Source organism: Stegodyphus dumicola, chromosome 5 (assembly GCF_044657685.1).
Source record: "Stegodyphus dumicola isolate Sdum_Otavi_A_Nest chromosome 5, ASM4465768v1".
Taxonomy (NCBI): Eukaryota; Metazoa; Arthropoda; class Arachnida; order Araneae; family Eresidae; genus Stegodyphus; species Stegodyphus dumicola.
The window spans coordinates 33350317-33359181 of NC_140772.1; the positions used below are offsets into that span (position 1 = coordinate 33350317).

The 8865-nt window shown below is 34.5% G+C and overlaps 1 pseudogene; it reads left to right on the forward strand.

Annotated features, from left to right (window-relative positions):
- The first annotated feature begins 6754 nt into the window (after positions 1 to 6754).
- Positions 6755 to 6850, forward strand: LOC118196432 (U6 spliceosomal RNA; annotated as a pseudogene).
- Positions 6851 to 8865: the final 2015 nt, after the last annotated feature.

Below are 8865 nucleotides of genomic sequence, written 5' to 3' on the forward strand. Positions count from 1 at the left end.
AAATAGCGATATTTTATATTAAAACCGTGTGAGTTTTATCAATTTATTTTAACTAACAGTTAATTTTAAGTTGAATGACTTTCCTATCATTATCTTTTCACCCTGTTTTTCATGCAGAATGTAAATGAAATAGCGAGCGTTTATTCAGATTTAGGGAGATAGAAGTACTATTTAAGCGAAGGTTACGCATATTATTTTTAGAGTGTGTGTGTCCATTCTAGGTCATGTTGTACCGTGATATATTAGAGATTCGATTCTGCGGCATTGAGTGCTTCTAACCATTGACTTGTCTCGCCGGTTTTCTATAAACCAGAGCCTTTCCTGCACATTAAATTACTCTGTCAGCCGTTGGGCTAATCTACCACATTTTGAATTAGTTCAACATTACTTATTTCTGTTAATCCAGACGTGCTTGGCTTGTGTAAACCCAAGTTGGGTCATGGTTAATTCTTTGTGTTCGAATAAAAGGCCTATTTACACCCTTCTCCTGACTTTGTCTGTCTGCAGTTAAGAAGATTATTCCTCTGTAGCCTTTCTATAGTTCACCAGTTTATGCTGTAAGTTATTTCTCCCGCCCTCCTAGTTTGCCTTCGTGGTGTAGTGGTCAGCACACTGAGCCGGTATTTCAAAGGTCCGTAGTTCTATTCCCGGCGAAGGCGGTTGCTAATTTTTCATCTCTCTGGCTTCCAAAAAATCCCAATGTCTCTACAGTGCTATCAAAGAAGGTGAGATTCTAGAACCGTACTACAGATATTCACCGTTCTGATAACCGATTGACTCTGAGACAATGTCATCGCAGGGTAAGATTTAAGTTATATAATCTGCATTTAGCATTTCTTCTCATTATTTCATTAATCAGAAAATTTTATTTTTTTTTGTGATATCCGGAAACTTCCGGAATCCTGAGGCTGGTTTCACTGCTGCATCGGTTTTTGAAAAGCTATTTTATCTGAAAACTACTTTAACCCTTTCCAGCACGCTACCTTTTAAAGTTGGAATTCTAATTAAAAAAAAAAAAAAAAAAAAAAAAAAAAAAAAAAAAAAAGGTAGGCAGTCTAATTAGGCTTAGAGGAGTACACAAGTAAAATTTTGTGAAGATAGCACTTGTCGTTTTAATTCTGTGGGTGTGCACAAAGTGGGCATACTGATTGAATAGAGCTTCGAAAAGAGTGCTGAAGCGAACATTGTTATCAATGAACTGACCGATGAGATGCGGAGAAACAAAGAATACAGACTCTCAGTTGTCCTAGATTATCGGTGAGCCCGGTCTGGGCACATCTAGGGTTCGCCGTTTGATTTTAGGCAAGATTTCAAGGTAAAAATTTAAAACTGGTATAGAATAAGGAGATTAGCATACAGCCAAAAAAATAACATCGAAATTTCTTTTCAAACAATTCTTTTTATACCCTAAAAAAACCTGGAAGATTTCTTTGAAAAATGAGGGTGTTAAAAAACTAAACATGGCTAAAATATATTGATGGTTTGTGTTGAGCTGCCATCTACTATAAATAAAGAAGGTTCAGAGTAACCTATAGTAACCTATAAATCCTTTTTCATTCAATTTTTCTGTGCGTACAGAAGGAAATTTTTTGGTGTGTCCAGACCGGACACACTGTGCCGCAAAGGATTAACCACACATTTCAGCGGGCGCAAAATTCCGAAATCTATTGGCTGACTGAAGGATGTACTTAGCGGAAAGAGTAAAACGGAAATGTTATCACTTACTAAAACTATAATTTTGATTAGAAATTTAGATAATTTTGTCTATGTAATTTAATTAGATAATATTATTAATAACAGACGGAACAAAATATAAAACTGGTTTAAATTAAAAAGCTAAAGAAGAACACCATTTGCTATGTTAACTGAACATAAGTTCCTCGGAATCTAATTCTTTCTCCCTTCCCCTCTGCTGTGTCAACAAAAGAAAACCAATATGAATAATATCCCACTACAAATCATGCCTTAGGGCTTCAGTTACTTTTTAGGTCAGACAAAAAAATACTAACCCACCCACCCACAACATCTTTTCCTCTTTTATTAGGAGGTAATGCTTACAACCACAAAAAGTGCCGAAACCACAAACCAAGTGCCGAAAGTGTGATCGGAGCTAATGTCATCATAACGTCAATCAATGCATAGTCATTAGCCACCGTATGATTCCTTAGTCAGCAGGTGTTTGGCATACAGTTAGTCGGAATCTGAGTTAGTCAAGCGAAAAAAATCACTCTTACGGCACATCTTCTGTTTCTTTCTCCATTCCTGGATTCTTTAAGGAAAAGAAAAAATTTTCTTTCGTTGGTGATCCGGATATTAAATCATTTCGGATATCGGACTTCCGTATTTTGGACTTCGTACTGTTTAACTGGCAGAGGCATAACTGAATTCAACAAAATGCATTATGAGCAGTTCCGATTCAAGCCGAATAAAATACAACACAGAACTGTCAATTCTGCTGTCACCAAAAGTCACTTATTAAACCATAATTCCTGCAAAAAGAAATTATTCAACCTTGAAATTCAACTCATGAAACTGGAACCTGGAGATTTGCTTTAAAAACCGGATCTCCGACTCGAAACCGGAGAGATAACGACCGTGAAGGTAATTCTTATCTCCAAGTTCCAGGCATTCTGTTCTTCTGGAGGGTGACGGTGACGTCTCGAATGCGGTCAAGAGGGGGGACCTTGGCGTTAATTGCCATGGAGGTAGGAAAGGGAGGAGGGGCCATTCCGCGCTAGAAGTGAAGCACTGCTTTGAAGCTTGGGTCACCAGACGGGGCGTTCTTTGTTTACATTCAGAAGCTCGCTTGACAAGATTCTGATAGTATTTCGACACACGACAGTTCCATAGAAATCGAAAAAGGGACACTATCGCATGAAAGAAACATTCATAGTGTGATGGATAATAGCAATTTGTATAGTTTACTGACATTTACGCAAAAATCACATCTTGGTTATTTTTCGATAACTAACAACAGCGATTTTGATTATGAATTTGTTTTATAAAATTCTAAGCTGTTGTACTACAAAAATATAGATTTTAAGAAAATTGATAAAAGAGATCTGCCAAAATTTATTTTCTAGAAGATTTGAAAAGTTTGAAACTTGATGGCTAAATGTAAATATAAAATTATGTATGTTAAAATATTTGTAATTAGGCACATAGGTCAGATTAAGTTTTTATTAAATAGAGTAACGCATGCAAGGGCTATCTGCCTAAAGAGAGAGATGCCATCGTGGAGGAATTTTGAAGAAAATCTGACCTTTGAGTGGGTATTAAAAATAATACTTATAATTTTCATTCAAATTATATTCATATATATTTTTTATGTAAAACTTTCGGGTGTATGCTAAATTAGAGTAAATTACTTTACACGAAAAATATAGTGAATGCACAGAAGTTAAAGATTTGCGCATGCCGGAAATGATAAATAGGAAGTATGTATGAGTATTCATGCATGTGCTTGCAAAAAGCATGTATCTGCCTTTGACAAAATACTTAAATATTCATTAAATTATTTATAAATGTATTTGAAATGAAGAATTTATTCACTTATAAACAACTGTGATAGTACTGTGAAGAAATCTAATGATTAAATGTATCTAATTTATAATGATTATAAATGTTAACTAAATATATAATAACCTTAATATTAAATTGTAAACATACATTGAAATCCTGTTGACAAATACGTTATAAAACTATTTAAGCAAGAATTGTTCGTATTGGAAAGCAATCTGTTAAAAGGTATTGTAAAGCAAATGCTATAAGATGCGCACTTAAGAACGTAATAAAGAGTTTTGGAATATGTACTGTTGAAATGAAGGGTAAAAAAAAAATCTCATAAGTATAATTAAAAGAATTTCCCCTTATTATTTTATTATTTTATTCCCTTTCAGAAATGTTCAGAGAAAGTCAAATACTATTTAATACCTATTTAATTATTAGGAATTAGCGAAATACTTATTTAAAGTATTTCGCTAATTCCTAATAATTCTCTAATTTAAAATGAACCGAATAGAGCATTAATTATAAATTGACTTACATTTTTCGATTTAAAAGAAGCCAAAAAATCATGTCGTATTTAAGAAAGTATTTTAGGAAGAAGCTCTATAAATAGAAAAGAAATAATGCATAATTTTAATATTAATAATACAATAAACTTTGATCTTAATTTTTGTACCTTAACCGAATAAAATCGAATTACCTTAATTTTTTTTTCTAATGTAATTAACGAAAACTTGTGAAAATATTTCATTCAAATTAAACCATTCTGAGAAAACTGTCCTGTGAAAAGTATAGCATTTAATTCCGTTCAGAATGAAATGTTGTTTAAAAATATGTTGTTTTCACATACTTAGGACTCTGAAGTGTTGTAGAAAAAGAAAATATATACATTTATATGTATATTTGCGACGTAATTACAAAATATTTACACCCGAACGCGTCAAATCCCATAGAACTCAATGGTAAATGACCCAATGTTTTGGTCACCACGTAGGGATCGCCGGTGCTTCAGAGCAGGTTACGGAGAAACTTGTTTAGGGCGACTCCTTCTTACTTCCTACCTCCATGTTAATTGCGAAGGGGAAAATAAGCAGGTGCGTTAGGGATCATAAGGGGAGATATATTGTAAAAGAAAAGTGTTTTTAGGTCTCATTCAATATCAGTATATCAGGAATAAAAACTTGAATGGAGCTACAGAGTTCTGTATTCTTCACTGTAAGTCAGTGATGTATACAGGGATGTACATGGTACTAGAATGGAGACAAATTATATAGGATGCGGAAAGTTTTGAAGTGCTCACTTATGTATTTATTAAATTTATTAAATTTTAATAATATTAATATGCAGTTTTTTGGATTATTAATAACATATATCTCTTTATAACTGCAAAACAAATTATAATTATCAAATGAATTTAATGATTATATTTACTTGTTTATTAACGTTTCATTATTAACGTTCATTATTACGTTCATTATTATTCGTACATTATTTTCGTCTAGGAAATTCCTCTACCCCCCCCCCCTCTCGAGCAATACATACATGTAAGTCACGAAGTTGAAAAGCACTGCTATAAACAAATAATCAGCGCTCAGCGCACCATGATTTATTTACGCTCTCAGAAACATTGGTCACTTTTACAGGTGGTCGTCTTAGGGAGAAGGCAGCAAGAAAAGGTTTTACGACATAAACATAGTTTCTTCGTTCATTTCCATAAATAGCTTACTCTGTTTCAATTAAAAAAGCTACGTTTCACAAAGCACAGGGAAACGTGTTCTACTAAAAGAGTTGGCACAAATCCAACTATGCATTAAATAGCGAAAAACTCTATGACTGAACAGAAGTCCTTTTTTATTACGCGAGAACAATCGCACAGAAAGCCGCTTGTCACAAAACGTGCACCGTGTAACTGCAACATACGCGTGAACCCTTCATTGTCAGGAAAAAGCCTTGCTCCCTAGTTTTCTTTAATTATATTTAACAGCTATCATTTCTGAAAGCGACAAATAGAATGCACCACGCACCATTTTTTTAAGACAACCAACACAAAGGTAAAAAATTATATTAGTCTTCTGCAGAGGTGCGGTGGTCTTCTGAGAAAGGTGACTTTCAAAGATGTCGCCGTAGGAAGATATTCGTCACGAAAGAGTCCGCTGTACTTTTGACAAAGTAAATAAACATGAGTACTGAATATCATTTCCCTATGACTGCCTAGGAAAGTGACTAGTACTTTACAGAACATAATAGGTATCAGTACTGTGTATCATCTCTCAAAGGCGACCACTCCACGAAGATCGAATTCGCATATGGAATATTAGGTTGTTTTCTTAGGATCGTTTCGCTGTACAGTACAATGAAACCTCGCCAAGACGATCACGGTTTTAGACGAATTTGACTATCGCTTACACTCAAAATATCTCAGAGGTGTTTGCCAGCAGTACAGGCTTTTTCGAAGCGTGATTCGAGAAAAATCAGTTGTGTTCTTACCGAAATTCGAACCATAGATCTTCAAGTTTGTTAGTTTGTTAGCTGGATATACTAACCGCTTACAAGAGTGGTTAACTCTCATGCCCACTCTTGGGGGCATGAAAGGAATGTGATAAGTTCACACATTCTTTTAAGCTTGAAATGCAAGTGGGGAGGAGTACAAGAAATAACTCATCAAATACAAGATTTGAAGAATTATTACCAATGATAATTTAGCCGGGGGGCATTGTAAACAATATTATACTGACTGTTTTCAAAGCGGGAAACTAGAAAAATTAGTTGCACCCTAGCAGGATTCGAAACACGAATCTTCGAATCTGCTACTAATCACTTGCACCGCAACAGCCATGCATGGGGGAAAGCGATGATTCCTTACATCCTCCCACCAACTAAGAGAATTATGGCAAACAGAAATTTGTTTTCAAGCATTAATTTCAGGCTTTGAATTCTTAGTAAGATACCTCCTTCCCGAACAATTACAGATTATTTTGATGTTTTGCGGAGATGGTTCTCTTAGAGGAATGATTTTAATTCAGATGATTATTCATGCTGTCAGAAATAGTTGTCACTTTCGTAATGATCGTCTTAGGCAGGCCGTCTCCGTGAAATGATTCACCATACACATCAAGACTGACAATCACCTCCATATAAGGAGAAAATCAACAGCGACTGAGAATATTATATGTATTCAAATGCTCATGAATGTCCAATTTTATCTTTACATGCATTAAATCATGGAATTCTAAGAAACTGTGAACTACAATTTTATGAAATTGAAAGAATGATGATACAGAGAAGATAAGCACGGCCTTTGCGCAAGGATGACATTATAACACATAAAGCAAGATTAAATTATTTAAAAATTATTATTAAAATTTAAGAGCATCGCATATGATGTAAAAATGCAGCATGAAACAATAAAAATGTTAATAAGATTTACAAGAAGAGTTCAGAAAAAAAAAAAAAAAAAAAAAAAGAATCATTCAGGAAAATATATATATATATATATATATATAGCGTATGAATTTAATACTGAATGTGATCTCCACTGAGTTGTATAAACACATCACAACATGTTTTCGTGCTAGCAGTTACGTCGTTAACCATATTTTCGGGAATTACGTTCCACTCCTCCAGCAATGCTGTCGTCAGTAAGGCATTTACGTCTGTAGGAACATGATATCTCCAACTGCAACTGCTTTTCAAGGTAGTCTCATAAGTTCTCTATCGGATTAAGATCAGAAGATTTGCTTGGCCAAAGTCTTTGCTCAAAGACTTTACTATTAAGGAACTCGTCAATGAGGCTTGCTCGATGCGGGCGAACATTATCGTCCATAAATAAAACGTCAGATCCATATGCACTTCTAAAAAAGACTTACATAATATTCTAAAACCTCATCGTGATTTCTCTGGGTATCACAAATCCGCTGTTGAAAGCGTGTAGAAGCTGTACATCCACCATTATTCTTCCCTTCATCACACCTGCCTTACGGAACCGGTCACGTTCCCATAATGTTCGAAGGAGGATTCGGTGTCCCTAACTCTCTCCAAACTCCAGTACTGATGTTCTTTAGCCCAATTTAAGCGATTTCTCTTTTTTTTTTGTGAAGACAGTGAAACACATAACCTTAGCTTTCTGGCATTAACGGTCTTTTTCACTAAGCCTTCTGTACACTGAAGTGCCTTGATGCAACAGTTTCAAGGGCGGCTGTAAGCTCTGAACATAACTGCACAGCAGTAGGTTACTTGTTACGGCCGACAGTTATTGCAGATATCGATCATAAGAAGCAGTTGTAATTGGTTTATGACCATGTCCAGATCTTCTTTCAATAGTCCCAGGGTTCTGAAATTGTTTCCATATCGCAGAGACTTTCTGTCTTGAAATATTCATACATCTCACTGCCTCCATGATTGTCTCCGTGCTTCTAAATGTTCGATGACTCCCCACACATTCTTTCAGGTGATATTTCTGAGGCATAACACACGGTTTTGTGTTCTTACACACTGAAATCAATTGCTGGGTTGAAGAAATTCCCTTAGATAATCGCTTTTACAAAGCACTTGATTCACTGCCAGATGACGTAATGCCTTGATTTGCATCTCAGAAACCGTTTCATCACTTTCGATTGGACAATGCTAATTAGGCTTCTCTTTCACTCATTCCATGTAAAAATGGCTATTTCATGGACTATCATTACTTTTGTGTATATAATGATAAATTTAGACATGATACAGTACATAGACAAACATGACACAATAGTGTACCCCACAACAGTATTTCAAACTTTGGAGATTTCCTAAGAGATTAAACTGATTTTTTTCAATTTTATTTTTAAATGCCGCAAAACTTTTGATGTCGACCATATCCCATAGACGACTATCTGTGAAAGAGACCGGTATTTTATAAGATACAAATTTATGTATGTACTGAAAATCTCCTTTCCAAAACGAAAAGCTTCACAAAATAGTAAAATCGTATATAAACGTCTGTGGTCATCTTAAGAGATTTCAGCGTATATAATTTTCTAACATGCACTTCATTGCTTTGAAATAAATTTCAAAAACACACAAAAGCAAAATGAAGTTCTTTAATGAATTTTAGCCGCACATTTTCTCCTTACCATGATAATGACTTTCACAAATTTAAAAACAAAAAAGGAAAGAGATATGATGAAAAATTCTTTATTTAATTGTTTCTGAGTTGTTGTTAGAATGCATTTTAAATTATAAAAAAATGATGAAACAGTATTAAATGAAAGCCGTAGAATGTCTCACACTGCAATTTTTCAGTGTTTTGTAAATTAATAAAATTAATGTTTTCCTCTAGTATGAACGCAGGTTGACTAAAAGATAACTTTTAATACATGTTCG